General features: G+C 46.1%; 1 protein-coding gene across 1 annotated transcript in view; it reads left to right on the forward strand.

Annotated features, from left to right (window-relative positions):
- LOC144767691 (chemerin-like receptor 1) overlaps window positions 1-22,691 on the forward strand; it is a 54,896-nt gene that overhangs the window by 17,264 nt on the left and 14,941 nt on the right. The window lies entirely within an intron of this gene.

Below are 22,691 nucleotides of genomic sequence, written 5' to 3' on the forward strand. Positions count from 1 at the left end.
AGCCGGTCCTTGAATGCAGTTTTCTTGGCGGCGCGGATCAGCTGGTGGTGCTTCCGGGTGGCCAGCTTGAAGGTGGTCCTGTTGTCCGGTGTGGGTTCCCTTCTCCAGACTTTCTCGAGGGCTCGGCAGTTCTTCTTGGAGCTCTTGAGTTCGTCGGTGAACCACGGGGCCTTCTTGCTGCTGGGTCTGTTGGGCGGGGTCCTCAGCGGGGCGAGCTCGTCCGCGCAGATGCTGATCCACTTCGTGAGGTTGTCGGCGGCCTGGCTGGGGTTCGCTGAGCTGGCAGGAGGGTGCTGGCTCAGGGAGGTGGCGAGCTGGTCTGCTGTGATCTTGTTCCAGCTTCTGCGGGCGGCCTGTTGCTGGTGGTGGTGGGTCTTCGTTCTCTTGAAGGTGAAGTGGACGCAGCTGTGGTCCGTCCATTGAAGCTCTGTGGCGTGGCTGAAGTCGATGTCTGTGCTGGAAGAGAAGACTGCGTCGAGTGTGTGTCCGGCGAGGTGGGTGGGGGTGGACACCAGCTGCTTGAGTCCAAGATTGGCGAGGTTGTCGAGCAGGGCGCTGGTGTTGCGGTCGTTGTTGTTCTCCAGGTGGAAGTTGAGGTCCCCCAGGAGGATGTAGTCAGCGGAGGGTAGGGCGTGCGGGCTGATGAAGTCGGTGATGTCCTCGCTGAATTGTGTGCGTGGTCCCGGGGGTCGGTAGATCAGGGTGCCACTGAGGGTGGTGTTGGGGTCGGTGTGGATCTGGAAATGCAGGTGTTCCGCAGTGGTCAGGGAGTTGTCGGTGCTGGTCGAGAGACGGATGGTGTTCCTGTGAATGATGGCGATGCCTCCTCCCATCTGGTTGGCGTTGCGGTCCCTCCGGACGATCTTGTAGCCCTCTGGGATAGCGATGGCGATGTCGGGAGCTGAAGAGGCGTTCATCCAGGTCTCAGTGAGGAAGGCAACGTCAGGGGCTGTGGTGTCTAGGAGGTTCCAGAGTTCGATGGCGTGCCTGTGGACGGAGCGGGTGTTGAGCAGGATGCACTTGAGGTGGGTGCTGCTGGAGGTCGACTTGGCGGGTGTTGGAGCGAGGCAGGTCCGGATGCAGGTGTACTTGCAGGCGTGGCAGCTGAAGGGTCCGTGGGAGCGACGTGGTGTGGCTTGGTGGCATTCTGGGAGTCGGCCGGTGTTGAGTGCGGTGAGGGTGGCGGCGGAGTACGTCAGGCGGGTCGGTCGGGGTCTGCGGGGGCCAGGGGTCCTGGCACTGGGCGCGGTCCAGGCGCGGACGGGCGCAGACGGGCTTACCTTTGGCGCGCCTTCGGCGCACAATCGGCGCACCCGCTGCGCGTGACCGCTGCGCGTTCGCACGGTCTCCATATAAGGCGAAGTGCGCGGGTGGGCGGAGCAGCTGGGAGGCGGGAGCGGGGAGGGTACAGAAGAGAAAGGGGCGGGGTAATCGGCGGTGGCGGGAAGCGGGGAGGGAGAGCGGAGGGCGGCGAGGTAGGCGGACAAACAGGAAGGAAAAAACGATAACACGGGCACAAGTTACAAAATACGATGATACAAGCACAAATTAATGGCAAAACAAGACCAGATACTGACAGAGGCAAAAGCGGCCGGCAGCCGAGCACGGACCACGCCGCTCGGAGGAGGGGGCGTGGTCAGCGGCAGCGAGGCAGGCGGCGAGGCAGTAGAGGCAGGCGAGATCTGACTGGCCATTGACAGCTCCTTGTCAATCTTGATTCCGAGACTTTTTACTTTGTCACTCGGTATCGGTGAGGGCCCTAGTTCCTGGGGCCAGTAGAGATCACTCCAGGGCGAGGCTGAGGTGGAGACCACCAATACTTCCGTTTTTTCCGGATTTATTTTTAACAAATTGGCCGTCATCCAGCTAACCGTGTGTCTGAGAATGTTCTGGGCACTAATTTGTGCCGAGGTCGTATTATCAATACTCAGCAGCAACTGGGTGTCGTCAGCGTAGTTGAATACACGACAACCCATGTTAGCTAGAGAGTCTATCAGCGGCTGGAGGTACAGGTTGAAAAGCAGTGGGGATAGTGCGGAACCCTGAGGGACTCGCACTCCAGAATACCCACTTTAGAAATGGCATCCCCCAGTTGGATCCTCTGGGTCCTACCCGTCAAAAAAGATTGGAGCCATTGATGGACCTGACCCCTTATCCCAAATGCAACCAATTTGTCCAGTAGCATGGGATAACTGACAATATCGAACGCCGCCGATAGATCTAAAAGTATCAGGGCGCTCGGTTTCTTACTGTCAGCCATGCCTCTCAGCTCGTCCAGCACCGAGAGCATCACCAACTCGGTGCTGTGGTGTGCGCAAAATCCCGCTTGACGCTCCTGGAGAAGATGGTGTAATTCCAGGAATGAGGAAAGGGACCTCAGCACATGTTGCTCTAGGATCTTGGACAGGAAGGGCAGTTGGGATATCGGCCTATAGTTTTTTAAAATGGCCGGGTCGGCTCCAGGCTTTTTTAACAGGGGCCTAACACGTGCCTCCTTGAGGCTAGATGGTAGATAACCGGTCTCCAATGAGCTGTTAAGAAGGAAGATAATATGATCTTCCAGGATAGGGCGCGCCAAACGAAAGACCCTAGGGGGACACGGGTCCGCTGGGGAGCCTGACTTGGTATTATTCATGATCTGCTCAAGACTTAGAGAGTCTAATTCAGGAAGCTTAGAAATATATGCTTCAGGGGAAAGCTGAGCTTCCTGTAACGGACAAGGGCCCTTCAGGGCACTATTCTTAATCTCAGAGAGGATAATCTCCACCTTCTCAAGAAAGAAACTTTGAAAATTATCGGCAGTTATTGTTGTTTCCGACATTTCTGATTTTTTACTCAACTCAGTTAAGATTTTGAATGTTTCCTTCTGAATATTGTCAGCTTGACTTATACGAGTTTCATAAAAAACTGCTTTTGTTGCCACAATCAATTTCTTATATGACTTAAGTGAGATTCTGTATTGTTCCTTGTCTGTCCCGACTTTAGTTCTCCTCCAGGTCCTTTCTAAACACCGGAGTTTTTGTGGTCCCTCAAAAGTGGGGTGAACCATGGGGCACGTTTTACTATTCCTTTTACTTTTTGTAGTCTCTCAGGTGCTATCTGGTCAATTGCCTGACTCAGATTCCGCATTAAATCCTTATAGTCCTGTTCTAGATCTCCATTTGAGATTAATGTTTGGACACGGTCGGGAAGGCTACAAGTCAAAGATTGCAAATCCACTTTTGTCCATTGCCGGACTTTTTTCAATTAAGAGGATTTTGGGACGAATAGCTTGAAATCGGGATCTCACAATTCACCAGGTAGTGGTCCGACCAAATACAGGGTACAATGTCCACAAGGTTTACCCTTGAGTCTGATGTCCAGATAGGGTCTAAGATATGTCCCTTAACATGAGTGGGGGCATCCACAAGCTGTCTGATACCCAATGAGGACATAGTATTCTCCAGATGTCTAGTTGGCAGATCTTTCAAATCTTATGTTAAAATCCCCTGTCACCACAATCTTTTGGTATCTAGTACATAAGTCAGACATGATCGGGGTGAACAGATCATTAAATACTGAAGTGGAGTTTGGAGGACGGTACACGGTGAGGATCACTAAGCATGAATTATTCAGCATAATCTTCACTCCAAGCATATCAGCTAGTTCTATGGTTTCAGCAATTATTTTGACAGCTTTTAGGTTTTTCTTAAATAGAATTGCTACCCCCCCACCCCGGGCATTTTCCGTGCGGTTGTGCCATACCGCATCATAGTTGCTGGGAAGGGCAGCTATAATATCTGGCAAGGAATTTTCGCCCAACCATGTCTCCGTGAGAGTTAAAATATCAATAGCATCATCCTGAAGAAGAGTGAATACCTCAAGATGGTGCTTTTGAAGAGACCTAGTGTTTAAACAGGTTACCTTCAAGGAGAGAGGGACTAATCCCAAACGACCCCTGCGAGGTTGGAAAATATTTAAGTCATTTAATCTAGTCACAGTGATAGGGTCTAAACTCTGCCTGCCCATATCCATGTCTAGCAAGTCTTTAGATGGAAATACCTGTCATCGACCAGAAGTCCTGGCCCCTGACCCCGACCGAGCGCGGACGGGCGCAGACGGGCACAGACGGGCGCAGACGGGCAGGACTCTGGCACGACTCCGGCGCAGGTCCGGCGCGTCCGCTGTACGCGTCCGCTGCACGGAGTCATAGCCGTCTTATTTAAGCGCTGCTAGAGCGCGTCACCCGCCTGGCCCACACCCAATATGGCCGCCAAGAAACCGGGAACCAGCCCTCGGCGTCGATACTCAGCCGAGAGCGGTCCGGAGGCAGAGGGAGGGGGGAAAGGGACACAAAGCGCAAGGAAGCACGAATGGAAGTCTCTAAAGCTTATTATATCAAGCGTAAAACACACGAGTTAAAAGTGCAATAAAATACAAATTACACAAAGTAAAAGGAAAGAGACCTCCCAGCTTCCGCCTCAGGAGGGGAAAGTTGCTGCTGATTAGTTATCAATCGCACCGGCAAACTAATCCCTTTTTAAGCGCTGCTAGAGCGCGTCACCCGCCTGGCCCACACCCAATATGGCCGCCAAGAAACAGGGAACCAGCCCTCAGCGTCAATACTCTGCCGAGAGCGGTCCGGAGGCAGAGGGAGGGGGGAAAGGGACACAAAGCGCAAGGAAGCGCGAATGGAAGTCTCTAAAGCTTATTATATCAAGCGTAAAACACACGAGTGAATGTGTAGGTATGTTATTACTTTTTACCATCGGTTAAAATGCATCAGGTTATTAACGTTGACCAAAACTACTCTAAGTGTATATGAGGTGCAGATCATGTGCATTTATGAGCCAACGAGTCTGGGTCTGAGATGTAGGTGTGGAGAAAAGGGTGAGCACCTGTGGTGCTGACTAGTGGGGAAGAGAGCACGGCAATGGAAAATCACCCCGGCCCCAAAGTGGCCTCTGTGTATTTATCAGACTTTGAACAGGTAGAGGTTGAGTTCATCCAGGAAATAACCAGGTCCTAGGAGGACATCAGGGCATCCCTAAGTTGTATGGGCCCCATCAGTTTAACATGGGATGGAGGCAGTGAGTTGTGGTCTCCAGGCTTGGAGGATTTTGAGTTCCCCCTCTTATCATATTGAGAGTGTCACAGGAATGGAGTGACCATGAATTGTGTTTCGCTTGCAGTAGTATTCCAGAGATTCCATACTGTCAAGTGGGTACTGGGGTGAATGTGAATGTTGTGACTCTGTGGTGGTTGCATCCATGGTTGAGTCCGTACTGTATGTCCTTTTTTCTTAGACACAGTCGCAGGGCCATAAACACTTTGGGGCACATTACCATGGAGGATTTTCCGCATCCTCTGGGCCGGCGGAAGCCACCGCCGGCCCGGAGGATGCGGAAAATCCTCTGCGGACCCACCAAAGACCCACCGCCACATTAGGATGGCTGGTGGGTCCTGGTTTATGTCCGCCGCTTTTCCGCCGCGGTTGGCTTACAACCGCGGCGGAAAAGGCCTAATATGGTGGCGGTGTCTCTCAGACACCGCCAGACATATTAGGATGGCTGTGTAAACATGCTTTTCCGCGGCGGATTCTCCACCTAGGAAAAGCATGTGGATCTTCACCTCGGGGGCCCGTTGCGGGCCCCCTGTGTGAAGGGGCGGTGGGGGTTGCACATGGGGGGTACCTATGGTACCCCCCTGCATTTGCGTGAACAAAGCAGCAGGCACCGCGGGGTGCCTGCCGCTTTGTGCATGCAAATGCACAACTTACATTTTTAACATTGCGGCGGGTGCTGCTTCAAGCAGCACCCTCCGCAATGTTAAAAATACAGGATGTGACTGCCAGGGTGGCGGTCACATCCTAATTTGCACGGAGGGACCGCCGCTGCCCCTGCGGACGGTCCCTCCTACTCTATGGTGGCAGACGGACTCAGGTCCGTCCGCCTTCATAATCGGCCCCTTTCTGTGTTGGACAGTGCTGAGGGAAAAGTCCTGTGTGATTGTAATACGAATGCCTTTGTGTTGGTGACCATGTTTTTTTGCTTCCCTTATAATTTGGCGGACTCCACTCATGGTGAAGGAAGCATGCGTTAATCTGGCAGGGTTTCTCAGATGCCGCTGCTCACCTGGTTCTTATTCTATGTACCCTCTGAAATTCTAAGGGTGCTGTAAATTTTTAAAAGTGAGTTTGGGCAAGCAGGAAGCTAGTAAGGCTATCATGCCCATGCCCACCTATTGTTCTTTTAATCCAGAAAAGCTGAGGATGTCTTGACAGCTTTGGACTGCCAGTTCATAACTTTGCATCAGAGAAACCAATGAACCTGTTCCCAATTGATTGACGTTGCTATTTTCTGCTCGGCCACTTGGAGTCTGTCCTCCACCGACAATAGATGAGTGTTAAAGGATGCAATGTCAATGTGGACGGAGAGGATGACAGTTGCAGTTTTGGTGGTGGTTTCTCCCGCCGGTGCCATGGAGAGTCAGAGGGCACAAAGTTCTTTCAGCGTGGCCTCGAAGGTGGATTCAGCTGAAGATGTGATGTGCTCAATCTGCATCATGTGTGGTTTCCCTACCAGAGCCTCTGTGAAGAGCGGTTGTCACGGTGGCTTAGACAAGGTTCCTAGGATTTTGAAGAGGCATGGATACTCAGCCTGGTGCAATGTGTAGGTGTGCTTTGTAGTGCAATTCGTCAAGTGAGGGTCTGTGTAACAGAGGCTCTCAGAGGGATTATGAGGTGGAGAAGGATGGCGTGTGGAAGAGAGGCCCTCATCCCATTGGCAGTCAGATGAAATAGGGTGTAGACTTTCCACCAGTTCAGTATCCACAGCCTAGAATGCTTTGTCATTCGTGAATATGCTTATGCCCACTGCAAGGTAAGGAGGATCCTGCAAGGTTGAGATAGGTGCTTTCCCCTGCCTCTAAGGCCGAACATGACAACACCTGGCGGTCTTTCCCAAACCACCTGGTATTGACTGTCTCTGGCCCACCATCCACAGCTATAGCAGTAGGATGTGCCAAGGTCTAAAAGTACCCTCCATGGTTGCTCCCTCTTGTAAGGAACATACCTCAGGCAGTCAACACTATTTCCAGTGCCCACCAATGTTTCAGGGTCTCCGAGGAATGCTACACTCAGCATATCTCTACAAGTCAGCAGTCAGCAGTCATCTACCTGGACTTGTGGCTCCATCCCAATTTTTGAAATTCGTGATCGCTTTGGGGAAGCTGTTGCTGTAAATATTAATGGAAGGAGCACCCAATTGACAAAGTAAAAGGTCAACAGTTGTAGTCCTTGTTCTTTTTTATTTTTCAGTAGAACTTAAAGTTCATTTTCCAACAGAAAAAAGTAATTCAGTCAAATATCAATGATCCAATCTGGGGATGTCACACTCCCGAAATCAATAATTTTCTTATAGATGAATAAACAAAAACAGCCTACGCGTTTCGTCCTCCAAGGTACATCATCAGGGCTGTGAAAGTAATAGGACAATAAATCAAAATAAATTCACAAAATTCAACCATTTAACATTATCACCATCCTTATAGTCCGTACAAAAATGTTATAAATTTCACATATTCTGAAATGGCATATTGTTCATAAAGTTATAAAAAGTCAAAAACACTCCTGTCTATGTCACAATCTATAGATAATTGACACTCCATTTGCAGAACCCACCAACTAAATAGTTTACATCAAAATTAGTAGTATCGTATTTTTTTATAGAAATTAGAATAATGAAGCATACATATTCATTTGGTTTCTTGGTTTGCAAAACATCCATGTTCACTCTTAAGAAAATGCAAAACACATAACTAATAAATGTAAACAGCCATAGAATTCTGTGGTACTGTGTCACACTTCTACTGCACTGTAAAGCCAGACCTAAAAATGGCATTTTACTCTCGAGTGCAGCGGTTCTTAAACTTGTGGTCCAGTGTTGACCACTGTTTACAAAGTTAACTATTATTAACAGCTTGATAATACATACATACAAAGAAGTGTACAATTTGATATTTTAAAAGCACTGTAAATTTGAGGGAAATTGAAATTGGAGAGCAAAAATTACATTATTATCCATAGCTTAGACGATTGTTGACCTCATTTAAAGCACTTGTATGCGCCAACAAAAAGAAAACATGCATTCGGAGCAAAAAAGAAGTGATCTGTTAGAGTCTATCATAATACTTATTTTTTTAGAAATAAAATAAAATTTTGAAAAGCTCCAACCGTGCCAACAACATTAAAATGTCAATATTTGTTCATTGTTTTGTTGGTGAATTGAATAATGTCTGTATTTGTATGATGTTTATTTTGTCTGTATTTTGTGCGTGGTTTTGAAGTTCTTATGTTACAAACTGCTTTGGCCTGGGTCCCTAGCTCTAGTTGTGATACCGAGGGGGTCCACAGAAGTCAACATTTTAAGAAACACTGCTCTAGGGAAATGGGGTTTTAACACAATTCATAGAGTTTGCACAGTGAGAACGGCAGGAGTGAGAGAGCTAACCTGTTTGATGCAATGCGATCTGGCTCTAAAGATGGCATCAGATGTCCATTGAATGACAGACACTTCCGTTCCATGTGGGTCTTGTGGGACAGGCTCCTTTAGGGGAGAGAAGGAATACATTAATTTTATTTTTCATTCAATTTCTTTTTTAATTTTTTTTTAAAAAACTTGGTATTGGTTTTTAAATATACCGTTAACAAAGAAAACCAAGCAACACAGTACAACGACCCCCTCCCCTCCCACCCCGAGCCTTAATAGTTCAACATGTGCCAGTGTTGGACTATTAAGGCTCGGGGAGGGAGGGGAGGGGGTCGTTGTACTGTGTGGGAACATTTGCACTTTCATATTTATGCTACCCATGCACAAAAATCAAGGAAGTTTCCCTCTTTCCCTAACTTTGCTGAGGATTTGTTTGATGGAGCCAACAAGATAGGGGTTCCCAGATAACTAACCCTTTCTTTTTGGCCCGGATGCCCTTTTTAGAGTAGAAAGCTTTTTCAAGGGTGCATATTGAATATAACCGGGCCAGCCACTGTGAGAATAAAGGAGGGTTATGCAGAGGTTATTCATAGCCTATAAATTGAATTGCCATAGCATAAATATTGAGCCCATACCGCTCTTTCTATCAATCGTATCTTGTGTGCCCAGCAGAATTGTCTTAGGGGTTAACAAAATGTCTCGAGATAAAACCAGTCCAGAAAGTCTTGTATCTTGGTTAATAAAAGCCCAAGCTCTATACAAGTATCAAACATATGGACTGAATCTGCATCATATTCAGCACATCGTGGACAGTACATACCTTTACCAGTCCCCTACTTTGCAATTCTGCTTGTTAAGTTATGTTATGTTACAGTGGTTTATAGCGCACTCAGCTACTCATGAGTGTCCCGGCACGGAGGCCAAAATTGAAAGCTGTAGGGAACTGAGAGAAATTACTGAATAAATAAAGAGAAACGTTTTTAGTCTTTTCTTAACCCCTTCGGCGCTGATGACAAAGCCAGCTCGTCATCAACGTTACCTGCGCTGCGCGGATGACGAGCTGGCTTTGTTATAAACAAGCCATTTTTAGAATTTTAGCGCACAGCGGGAAAACGCGGTACCGCGGTAGGGGTTAAACAGGCAGGGGTCGTGAGTGCTACACAGTTCGAGAGGGAGAGAATTCCAAGATTCGGCCTCTTTGAAAGATAGAGAACTACCTCCAATTCTAACCAGCCAACAGCAAGGGATCGATGCCAGACACTGTGAGGCGGTGTGCAGATGTCATCGAGGGGCATACAAATTCAACCGTTTCCTCAAGTAGAGTGGCCCTGATCCATTAAGGGCTGAGTGGGCCATCGTGAGAGCCTTAAATTTGACTCTTTGAGCCACTGGGAGCCAGTGCATATCCCGCAGTTGATGTTTTAGGCTAGACCTGCACGGAATGCCCATCAGAGCTCTGGCCACAGCATTTTTTACTACCTGAAGTTTCTTGAGCTGGTATACTGGTAGGCCTATGTAAAGTGCATTGGCATAGTCGAGGCGGCTGAGGATCAAAGCACGCGTGATCATCTTCTTAGAAGTCCTAGGTAATAAAGGTAGAAACTTCCTTCAGTGTGCCAAAACATTGGCCTGCCAATTTATTTATTTGCGTAGAGAACCTGAGATTCTCCTCGAACCAAACACCCAAGTTCTTAACAGCCTGTCCCGTAGAACTGGGAAGTGGGTAGTCTGGCGGCCAGAGGGCTTCCCTGAACTGTGGGGGAAAGGATCCGTATAAGAGGTTTTCAGACTTATCCTCATTACACTTTAACTGAGCTGCTGCAAGCCATTTAAGAACGGCTGTTAGACAGTTTTTTGCTTTAGTTGGAGAAGTATCAGAGTCCTTCCATGTGAAGAGGAGCTGCTTATCATCTGCGTAAGCAATTATCTTTGCTCCCAGCTCCTCAGCAAGATAGACCAAAGTCGTGACATATAAATTAAAAAAGGAGGGGTCTCAGGATAGAACCCTGAGGTACTCCGGTAGCCACCTTTTGTGGGGCTGATGAAAAAGGGGGTAGCCCCACTTGTTGTGATCTATCTTCCAAAAATGATTTAATCCAGTCCCATGCTAGGCCAACAACTACAATGTCTGCAAGGCGAGCTAATAACAGAGAGTGTGGCAACGAATCAAAGATGGCAGAGAGGTCAAATCAGTGCCGCTCCCCATCCAGGTACTCTCTGATAGCTTCTGATTTTTCCACAAGAACCGCCTCCGTGCTATAGGTAGCTCTGATCCCTGACTGAGCAGGATGTAACGATCTAGAAGTTTCTACAAAATTGGGCAGCTGCTTAAAGACTGCCTTTTCATTTACCTTAGCTACAACTGGAAGGAGGGAAATGGGGTGATAGTTGGCAGGGTTGGCCAGGTCTGGAGAGGGCTTTTTAAGCAGAGGGAGAAATTTGGCTTGCTTCCATTTAGGCGGAACCATGGCAGATTGGAGGAACAAATTAATGAGGCAACTAACTTCTGGGTTGACAACTTCTGCCACAGAAGCCTGCAACCGGGCATGACAGGGATCTGTTGGGGAGCCCGATTTCAGTGATTTCAAAATAGTCAGTGTATCTTGGTGAGCAACAGCAGAGAATTCAGACAAGAAGAAGGACGAGCTGGAGACATCATGGCTAGGACTGGCAGTATTCTGCAGGATAGCTCATTTCTGGTCAGAGTTAGAAACATCAAAACTAGCTTGTATCAACTGAATTTTATCAATGAAGAAACTCGAGAGTTTCTCACACCATAAGACTGACGAAGGTAGGGATATATCCTCTGCCCTAGGGGCAACAACTCTTTGAACGATGGAGAAAATGTCCTTGCAATTATTTTGGGACTGGGCAATGCGCTCTGCATAGTGCTGACTTTTAGCTAGGTTGATAGAAGCGTAATAGCCTTTCGAAGTGCTATTTTGGCAAGAGGGCTGTAGGCCACTCTCCAATCACATTCCAATTTTTTGCAATATCTTTTTTGCTCTTTAAGCTCCCATTGCAAACCAAGGTTTGGATGGAGAGATTCTGACCCGCTTGGAAGACCCGGGCGGAGCTAGCTGTTCCACCATATGTGAAATCCAGCTCTCAAAATATTTCACGGCTCCTTCCATGCTGGTAGAAGTAGGAGGACAAGAGTCTATCAAGGTTAAGCTTAAGGCCGAGAGATCAATTTTATGTATGGGCATCCCCTGAACCTGCTTATTAGAACATGGGGCACCTGAATGGGCCATGAAAAATGGATAAAAAAATCGTCAAACCATGTTAATTGGAGAGGCTGACTTATGCATAAGGGAAACTTACAACAGACCAGATCTAAAGTATGCCCTCCCTGATGCATAGGGACATTAACCCATTGAGTAAGTTGGGCGAGGGTCAGAGAGTCATGTAGCTCCATGGTGTCCCTCCCCTCTACACAATCAATATGGATGTTAAAATCCCCAAGAAGTAAAAATTAGAAAATTGCAGTGCTTGAGGAACAATAATTTCATCAAGTGCTTTTAGGAAAGCTCCAGTGGGGCCTGGGGGTATATAGATCACCGTGCCACCCAACGTAAAATGCGGCGAGATAGTAATAGAGAAGTCAAGAGCTTCTCCTTCTCCAACTGTGGAGATCTCGCCACGTCAGAAGGTCCATTTGTCTCTAAACACTACAGCAACACCCTCCCTTCCCAAATTCTGATCAGCCCTGGAAATCTTATCCCCCTTGGAATGGTGAGTTTAATGGCTGGATTTGAAGACTCATTAAGCCATGTTTCTGTAATGAAAAATAAATCCAATTGTTCATCAGAAAGTAGTTAATGGATTTCCTAGGTGTGTTTGACCAAGGAGCGAGCATTGAATAATGCAGCCTGAATGGTGTGCCATCTAATATTGTTAGAAGTACATGGACCCTGTAATGCTCCTTTAGTATACAAGCTAAAATTGCAGTTCTCACAGGTCAGATGCGAATCATCTTCAAAAGCCCACCTGCCAACACACTCACCTCCGCTCTAGCAAAGGGCACACAGCTCATTGCAGCTGTAAAGGAGACCTGGGCCAGGCGCCTTAGCAAACAAACGGGCAGCATGGATGGCACTGCCCGCTCCCGGGACATAGACAGGCTTGCCTTAGGCGCTTGGTGTAAGGTATAAAAGAAACAAGTTTTATAAAATTGCACCTGCAAATTGGCTCATAGTAAATCGCTTTGTGCGAATTTAAAAGCTAGGCAAAAAACTATGTAGGTGATGTTTAGTTTTTGTTGCCATTTATTTGAAATTATTTTCAAGTCATCAGGCATTAGGCTATTTAAACACCCACATATTGATCTGATTTGAGGAGCAGTGGTTTCGCATAGTCTCTCAATTAGTTCACATTTAGTAAATCCCATGGGCCCACCGGCCTTGTGTGATTAAAAAGGCCCTGATGGCATAATATTTAAAAGGCCTCACTATTATTCAAGTTGAATTGGGTTTTAAGATCCTCAAAGGCCAGGACCCCTTCATTCGAATACAGGACCCCCCGTTTATCTATGCTGGATATAAGACAATTTTGAAAGTATGATCCCTCAAAAATACCTGGTAGATTAGCGTTCTTGTTAGTAGGGGTATAGTAGTTCAATCTGCCAATTCCTAAGAGTTTACGCACAGTGGTAAATACCCTAAAGGTTCCCATAAGAATCTTGATATTTACCTTCTTGTAGTACCAAAATTTGAGTTGACGCCACAAACACATCCATGCATCAGGCCCAAGTAAAAGTTCAAAAGGTGACGGGAGTTCCGATGTCGATGTTAAAGGTTGCTCTTGTATCAATATTGGGCATATATTCTTGGGTAAGGCCGTAGCCCAGTAAGATAGTCTTAAATTTGGGGGTGACCAGCCCCCTCTTTCCTGGGGAAGAGATACAAATTTGAACCCTCTCCTTGGTTGAGAGTATGCCCATATAAACTGAGAAAATAGTCAGTTGAATTTCAGCAACATTATATTAGTAAACTCGAGAGGGATAGTTCTGAAGAAATAGAACATTTTGGGCAAAACATATTTTTGGAGGACATTGCACCGGCCCACCATAGATAGGTGTAAGTTATTTGGGACGGCTTAAAGCCCTCTTTGTCTCTGCATCAAGGGGGTCCAAGATTTTGCTAACTATTGACTCTGTTTCGGCCAAGATGTTCACCACTAGGCATTTTGCCTTAGAGACAACTCTTATATCCTTCAGTTAATTTTTTATTCACTATAATCTGGGTCTTTCTTTATTTAGTGTATATCCCGAGACCACACCGAACCACTGAGCCTCTTGTTCTATTGCTACTATAGCTTTCTCAGGTTCACAATGGCTAAATTATCCGCAAATGCCATAATTTTAGTTTCTAGACCATGTGTATGAATAGCTGAGATTTCCCGTTTTTTACCAACTTTTATATGAAGGGATCAATATACATTGCAAAAAGCAAAGGGGAGCAGGGGCAGCCGTGGCAGGTCCAGCTTGTGATATCAAATTGCTCAGTTAATAGCCTGTTAATAGAAACCCTAGCTGTAGGATTGAGGTATACAGCCTTATTTGCCTGGATAGCTCTGGGCCCCAAATTCATTCTCTGCATAACGCACGACAGAAACATCCAGGAGACCCAATTGAATGCTTTCTCGACATCAAGAAGAATTAGGGCCATCAGGTCACCTCTGGTCTGTGCCGCGTCAAACAGAGTAATAGTCCAACAGATATGATCTGTTGTAATTTTATGGGGGATAAACCTGTGCTGCCACTTAGAGACAAGATTTTCATTTTCACTGAGAGTCGGGACACAAGGATTTGGGAATAGACTTTGTAGTCTCCGTTGATGAGTGTGATTGGGCATTTCTAGCCCATTTCTAAACAAGATTTCTTTGTCTTTTTTAGGAAAGACAAGAATCTAGCCTGTTGCCCACAATGAAGGTGGGGTTACGCCATTAACCATTTGGGTCATCAGGGGTTTAAAAATATATTTAATTTGGAAGGAGAAGACTTTATAAAAATCAACAGGTATACAGTCAGTGCTTGCCGCCTTGCCATCTGGTAAGTTTGTCATAGCCATGGCAATTTCATCCCAAGAGGGAGTGTCCTCCAGGTGATCACGATCCTCTATGTCAAGACGTGACAGAGAAACAGAATCAAGAAAATTGTCAATCTCTAACTTCCTATTGTCCTGTATGCCAATTCCCTCTTTTGTGTATGGGCCTTGATAACATTCTCGGAAGGCTATTCGAATTTCGTCCAGGTCACTAGTGATCACTACTGCAGAAGTCCTACTGGTCTGTATCCCATTGATGGTAAACTGTTGTCTAGTTCTCATAGCAAGCTGGTGGCCAATCTGCTTGGTACATTTGTATATTTTTTCACGTGCAGCAGCTCACTTGGCAGCAGCTTTCTCAGCCAATATAGAGCCAATGTTTGCTTTCATGGCTGCTGATTCTATTGCTACCCCGACTGGACAGCACCAATAAGGTTTTCCTCAGCCTTTGCTAATTTTTTCTGGAGTTCTGTAATCTGTGTTTTCTCCTGTTTATTCTTCCTAAGTGACAACTGTAAAGTATCCCCTTGAATGCAAGCTGTTAAAGTGTCCCACACAATCATAATTTGTGCAGAGCCAATATTAGTATCTAGGAAATTCTGAATCCATCTTTTCATGTGAGTTTGATATCCTGCATCATGTAGTAATGCTCTCTCAAAACTCCTGGACGAGACTTCTTTAGAGGTAGCCAGGCCCCTACATTAAAAATTAGATGATTGTGGTCCGACAAAAATCGAGGAATAATAGCAATTGTGAATCAAAGAAGGTGAAACCAAATAATAATCTAATCTTGCAAAAGAGTGATGACGTGCAGAATAAAAAGTATACCCTGGCAGATTTGGTTTTAGATAGGACCAGGCATCCACAAACCCATGTATATGTAGCAGGTTTTTTAAGGCTTGTAGAACCTTTGTTTTTTTACCTGTATAGCCTCTTTGATCTTTCGTTACCCAGTTACTGGCCAAATTGATGTTGAGTACCCCACATACAATAAACAGGAGAGCCGAGTGGGCAAATTTCCCGAGAAACCCAGTTGATCACTCCGGGGTCATCCACTATACTCCCTTATAAGGAGCATAGGGTAAAAGAATATGCTGGAGTTAACCGGCATTCTGCTATAACCTATCTCCCTTGAGGATCAGATTTAGGTTGAGTGGGTTGTAGAAAGCGTTTACTTGTGCTAAAATAGCAACCTCCCTCGTGAGCTCGCCATGTGACGTTCCCCAGATTAGGCTGCATCCTATTGATTTTAAGAGATATATCTGTGAACCCTCTATATGTGTTTCCTGGAGGCAGACCATGTCAGCCCCCATCAAACACAGTCCTTGGGAGACCTTCTGTATCTTTAGAGCATTGTTCAAACCGCAAATATTCAAAGTAGCAATTTTAAAATGAGTTGCATTTGTAGTATCAAAATATTACAATATTATAGATTGCATGCAGAGGCAGCCCTGGCGGGTCCCTGGTAAGTGACCCACTAGTGCTAAGGTCCCAGATTGTTGCAAATTCTGTTGCTTCAAAAGAGAAATTCAAGCTCTAATTCATACTCAAATTGGCACATAAATAAAAAACAAAAAAAGCTCTTAAAGCCCCACCTACCGCCCCCCCTACACCACTCACCCTTCCTCAGCCCTTGTCCCCTAACCCTGTCCCCTCCCCCACCCCAAAATAGAGCAATGAGGTAACACCTAAATGATACATACCTGTAGTAAAACCCCACCACCTGACCCGCCAAGTTTTCAAACAATGTTTAAAGACTTTTCAGGCCAATAAGACAATAGAGAGAAAGGATAGAATACTAGCCTAAAACAGCCTAAAGAAAAGGAGGGATGAAAGGTGAAAAAACGTTTTCCTAACTTTGTAGCCTTCGACCTTGGCTTGGCCTAGGCCCTAGATTCCCAGAGATTTCTGTGCCTCTTTCCAACCACCTCGACCCTTTTAAAAAGCCTATCCAGTACCTATCCCATCCCTGGCCTCTACTCCTTCAGAAAAGAAAAGAGATGAAGAGAAGGGTGTATAACATCCAGATTTTTAGGCTTGTATACATGAGAATAACTAGCTTTGCCCTTTTCTAGCCTTAATTTCATAGAGATTTTCTTGGGCTTCTATGATCTCAGATAGAAAAGTACATGAGGAACTGTTCACAATGATTTTTAGTTCGGCAAGATTCATGAGAAATACTTGTGCTCCTAGTTGCTGAAAGGGGGTAAATAGCTGGCGGAGGTACCACCCTCTTGGGAACAGTCCACCCCGAACTGCCAAGCCAGATCCTTTCCGGACAGGAAACAAGCATCCTACTCCTGGTTTGGGGGTTTCACCCCTCATCAGCCAGGATAGCTTGCCCACAACCCACTTCTGGGCATACCCGGCGCTCTTAGGGCAAGAAAGCAAAAGACTCACTTGCTCCCTTTTTAAATCATGCAAACAAGGGCCTTGTCATCTTGCCGCACCACTGCATAGATCACACCCCCTTTGCATTTCGAGTTTTTGAGAAAACTGTGGACCGACTGATTTAATACATCATGGACACAATCCCCATACCTGACCTCTAGATGGCTGGCTCAGTTGGTCGCTCCATGATGCTCAACTACTCCTGGACAATATTACTGGCCTTCGACCTTGATCTTGATCACAGCCCTCACTTGACCTTGCTCCTGCTCACCCTTCTAGACATTTACTCTGGGATCTTTCCCGTGACCATGGAGACTTGGCTAATTGACCAATGCACCGTGGAGCTACTGGATAGCTAAAGAGGAGCTGGGCTGTTGACTCCCCCTCAGCCGTCACCTAACCAGCCGGACGATGGGCAGACTTTCCTTAGTCTCTCCTTTATACCCACCACCCACCCCTTCAAAATATGGAATATGTGAACCTACCTCTGACCGTGGAGACCTAGCTTTTTGACCGATGCCCGGTGCAGCTACTTGATATCTAAAGAGGAGATGGGCCATGGACTACCCCTTCAGCCGTCACCTACCCAGGCGGTCTTTTGACAGAACTTACTTCGCCTCTCCGTTGTACTCTCCCTCCTACACCTTTACTCCACCCCTGTTCTTCCTTACGCTCCATTTATTCCCCCTCTTTGCTCTTTAATTGTTTTCCCGTTGAGACCTAGCTGTTTGGCTGATGCCCGGTAGAGCTACTTAATAGCTAAAGAGGAGATGGGCTTGTGGACTTCCCCCTCGGCCGTCACCTACCCAGCCGGACTTTGGGCAGACTCTCCTTTTGTCTCTCCATCTGATCTACCTTCTACCCATTTACCCCACCCCCTTATCCTTCTAAGCTCCATTTATTTTGTCTTCTACACTCTTTAAATGTGTTTCTAGTAACTTCTTACTTTATTTAATTCTTTTCAGAAAAAATACACAACACAAAATATGCCAAGTCGTGGTAACAAAATACACAGAAATATAAATCTAGATCAATACGAGATACCAATTATAAAAAAAAGAAAGTAGTGGAGAAAAATACCAGAGTTACATCAATAAACGCTATAAAATATAACAAGCACAATCGAGAAAGAGAAACAAATATCAAATGGAGAGATTTTTTAAAGCTTGGACCACTGCGCTAGAGGGGCCCATATCTTAGAGGCCAGCACACGCCTTCTTCTCCCCCTTAATGAAAATACTGAAGACTCCAAATTATACCAAGCTAACATCCTAGCTCTCCAATTAAAAAAGGTAGGAGCTTCCGAGCTTAGCCACTGTGAAGTTATGCAGAGCCGTATCATTGCGATAGCTATGAACAGAAATGCGCTAGTATATCTTGATCTTTCGGTAGTTCCAGAGCATTCGCACCCCATTATGACCAACTCTGGAGAAATCTCCACCGGAATATCAAGCACCTTATTTATAAAGACCTCAATATCACCCAGGAAGTCCCCCAAATTTGGGCACAAATAAAACATATGGATTGTGTCTGACCCTTGGAGTCTACACCTAGAACAAGAGTCTCCCTTTCTTCATCCCCCCATTTAGCAATTTTAGCAGGAGTGAAATATAAATCAAACATAGCCATAGAGCTTTGCGTCCGTAAGCTGCCAAATACTAGGACATAGCTAGCTAATTCCAACGCAGGTCGGAAATCCACTCCTGCCATACCCAATTTCCCCGCCCACTTAATGTTCGGAGCATCCAAGTCGTCAGGAAGGCCTCATACGAAATGTTGATAGATAATACCTATTTTGGCCCTCCTTTGAACCAGTTCAATTAGAACAATTTTATCATAGATGGTGGGAATATTATGATGATATTTATCTAAGAATCTCCTGATTTGAAGATATTTGAAAAAGTCGCTGGTTTGCATATTAAACTTTTCCTTAAAGAGGAGAAAGAGGCCAACTGCCCATAAAAACCCAAGTCCCCAATATAATTCAGACCCAGACTCTGTCATTTAAAAATGATATTATCCTGAAATATAGATGGCAACACACCTACAGAATTAAAGGGCGTATGGAGAAGTGTGGCTCAGTGGTTAGAGGCGGCGGACCCGGAAGCTGAGATCAGCCGTGGACCAGGGTTCGATTCCCCGCCTCGGCGGGTCTCGGGCTCAAAAATTCCACGGACTCGACAATTCTTGCTCCGGTGCCTACTCGACTCACGGGGTCACACTCTGCGACTCTGGGCAATAGCTTGCTTAATCTCCACTACGGCCCCTCGCGGCGGGATGCCTGGCTTTCACCTTGTGAATACCCTGCCGGGGTATCTCTCACAGGGGAATACCAGGACGGGTTCCCTAAGCAAGCGCCTTGAGACCCCTGGGTGAAACGTGCGCTATATAAATCGAAATACAAATACAAATAAGCATGGACCTTAGGATTAGTGAACTTATGAGAATTTTCTGCCAGACTGAAAACATAGCCCAGATAATTTGAAACCTCATTTTTTTGAAGTAGCTAGGCTCCAACATACGTGTTAGGATGCCCTTAGCCGCCTGACCCAGGGCTATCTCATATATGGGCGGCTTAGTACACAAGGGAACATCTGCTCGATCGCCCAACAATGGTAACCCTAAGTGTTGTAACATGGAAGACCAATAGTAGAATAAAAGGTTAGGGACCGCCCAGCCCCCTCGATCCCTGGGAAGGCAAGTCCACTTGGCAGCTCTTCGTGCCCAATGGTATCCCCAAAGGAACTGAAGGCAGATCTTCTCAGCCCTGGCCAGCATTGTCTGTGAGATCTCCATAGGAATAGTCCTGAACAGGTAGAGAAACTTTGGAAGGACTAACATTTTCAAAACATTGCAGCGACCATTGAGTAACAAATGCAAGTGATCTAGCCTCTCCAACTTAGTGTTGACGGAGTCGACAACCGGAAGGAAGTTTAAATCGGAAATTTTAGCAACTGCAGGGAAGATTTTGACCCCGAGATATGTTGCTTCTGTGACAACAGACACATCAGAAAGGGGCATGACATCCGACTTGATGACCTGAGTTTTTGCAATATTTAACTTATAACCTGAAAGTGCCCCAAATTGTGCAGCAAGAGTCTCTAAGGCAAGGAAAGCAGATCCAACATCATTAGTTAAAACCACCATATCGTCGGCATAAGCCAGTGTCTTATACTCTGCCCCCTAAACCTAATCGGACAAATGTCTACGCTCTCTTCAATTTTGCTAAGGAAGGGCATGATGTACAGGACAAAGAGAAGGGGCATCCTTGTCTGGTACCCCTGCTGATGTTAAAGCACCCTGACTCTTGCCCAGAGATCCGAATTGTGGCAACTGGAGAGATATATAGTGACTGAATGACCCGTATGACCTCGGGACTAAAGCCCTTCCAGCGCAACACAGCCCACAAGAACCTTCAGGAGACCCTGTCGAATGCCTTCTCGGCATCCAACAGGATCACACCAAGGGGGATCCTGTGGTCTGGGCCCAGTCCATAAGCTCAATGACTCGACCCACATGATCAGCTGTATCCCTGCCCGGGATAAACCCATGCTGACGCAACGAAACCAGGGGGGTGATGTCCTGTGCAAGTCTAGAGGATAAGATTCTAGAATATATTTTTCTGTCTGTATTTATAAGTGAAATTGGGCGATAGGAAGAAGGATTTAGCTCAGGCGTAGCTTTTTTTTTAAACAATACCACCGTAGTTTGACGCCAGGAATCCGGTATAGCACCGCCCTGCGCGGCCCTAAATACTGACAGCATATCCTGACTAACCAATGGCTAGAACGTCTTATAGAATTCTAAAGGAATAGTAACCAGGTCGGAGGCCTTCCTATTAGCCAAAGATTTTATTGCAGACTCAGCCTCTTCCCAAGTAATTGGGGCAGAGAGTACCTCATTCTGCTCTGGTGTAATCACAGAGGTGTCAAGGGTCTGCAGAAAATCATCTGCCAAAGTCTCACTTTGAGAGCTACCGGAATCCTCATCATGCAACATAGTATTAAAACTCTTTAAAACGTCCATTACCCCCACTGGTGTATCCTGGATGAGCCCCAGCTGATCGAGAACTCAGACAATTTGATTTGCAATACTTTTCTGTTGTAATCTTTTGGTGAGAATTTTGCTTGAATTTTCATAAAATTCATACATTAGCGTACGAAATTGCACGTATTTTGCAGCTAGATCAGACCAAAAAACTCAAGGAGTTTAGATTTTAATATGGCAACCACCCGCTGACTCTGAACGGTCTCACGACCAAGCTGAATATTAGTTGTAATTCCAGCTCCTCAAAATGGCTTTTAATCTGCGCCTGAGTACTCTTCCAGCGATAAGCTGCAAAGCTTTTGGTCTCACCACGCAGTGAGGCCTTGAACGTATCCCAGACAATGCAGTCGGAGGCGGTTCCCCTATTAATATTCATGAATTCATCAATCCACCGTTCCAGATGATCCCGATAAGATTGCTCCAAAAGAAACTTTCTTTCGAATGTCCAAAATCTAGGAATTTCAGTAGGGCGCTCCCAAGGACATTCCATTACCAGTGCATTATGATCTAATAGGGTCCTTGACAGGGCGACAATAGTGACCGCCCCTACCTGCTGATCAGAAACAAAAGAATAATCTAGACGGGCCATTTTGTTATGGGGGCGGAGTAATAAGTATAGCCGTCATCGTCTTGATTATGACGATGCCAGGCATCGATCAGCCCATGCTCTAAGACTACGGTCTTGAGAGCCTTGAAACCCGAGATTTCCTGCCAGAATACTTTTGATCACTCGACAAAATAAATTGACTTGATAGATTAATATTGAAATCCCCATAAAAAAACATTGGGTGTTGCTATGCTGCTAATTGAGATTTAGATATCTAAGAACTTCTGGATCGTCTCAATTGGGCCTGTAGATCGTACACACAGATAGAGACCTACTATTTATGACAATTTAAGCTATCGCCCACCTGCCCGCCTTATCCTTTTTAACTTTCTTGCTGAGCCCTAATTCTTTCTTTAGCAGAATGGCCACCCCTCTAATCATGGATGTCTGGTGAGAACAAGCTATAATTTCAAGGAGTCGCGCTTCCCCAATGGTATGTGTGTCTCGTGCAGACACAAAATTTCAACCTGCATTGTTTGGACAATCTTAGACAACAAACCACGCTTTTTCCCTTCATTCAGCCCGCAGATGTTCCATGAGCTGAGTCGCAGTCTATTCTGCCCCATTAGCTAAGAAATTAGATCCTACTCTCCACTGATATAAAACATATTTTTTTATCATAATCCCAGAGATAAGAAACGAGCTATTGCTACCCCTGACAACACCGGTACAACAACTAGGACTCAGAACCAGAAAAAAACTCACCCACCTCACCCACCACACCCCCGGAGCCCCTCACCCTGAGCCCACCCCGAGCCCCTCCGACCCACCGTATCGCCACAACCCCCTTATACGGCAACAGGACCGACGTCCATGCGATGGTTTAGGTTGGTACCGACCACTCTCCACTGGATCCTACCTCCCCTTTATCAACATCTTAGGACCAGAGCTGATCGCCTAAACAAGCAAATGCCTAGCAAAATAGAGAAGAAAGAAAAAGATCAGCCCAGCCCGCCTTATAATGCGTCATCAACATCAAGTGCCCCGACCCTAGTGAACAGAAAAAACTGATTATTAACTAAATATAACTCAAAACCGCCTTTGCCTGGACCTCGGATATAAAATACTTAGTTTGCCTCTGAAAGATTACTTTCAGTTTGGAAGGGAAGAGCAGGAAGGACTGCGCGCCCT

The sequence above is a fragment of the Lissotriton helveticus genome, chromosome 7 (assembly GCF_964261635.1).
Source record: "Lissotriton helveticus chromosome 7, aLisHel1.1, whole genome shotgun sequence".
Taxonomy (NCBI): domain Eukaryota; kingdom Metazoa; phylum Chordata; class Amphibia; order Caudata; family Salamandridae; genus Lissotriton; species Lissotriton helveticus.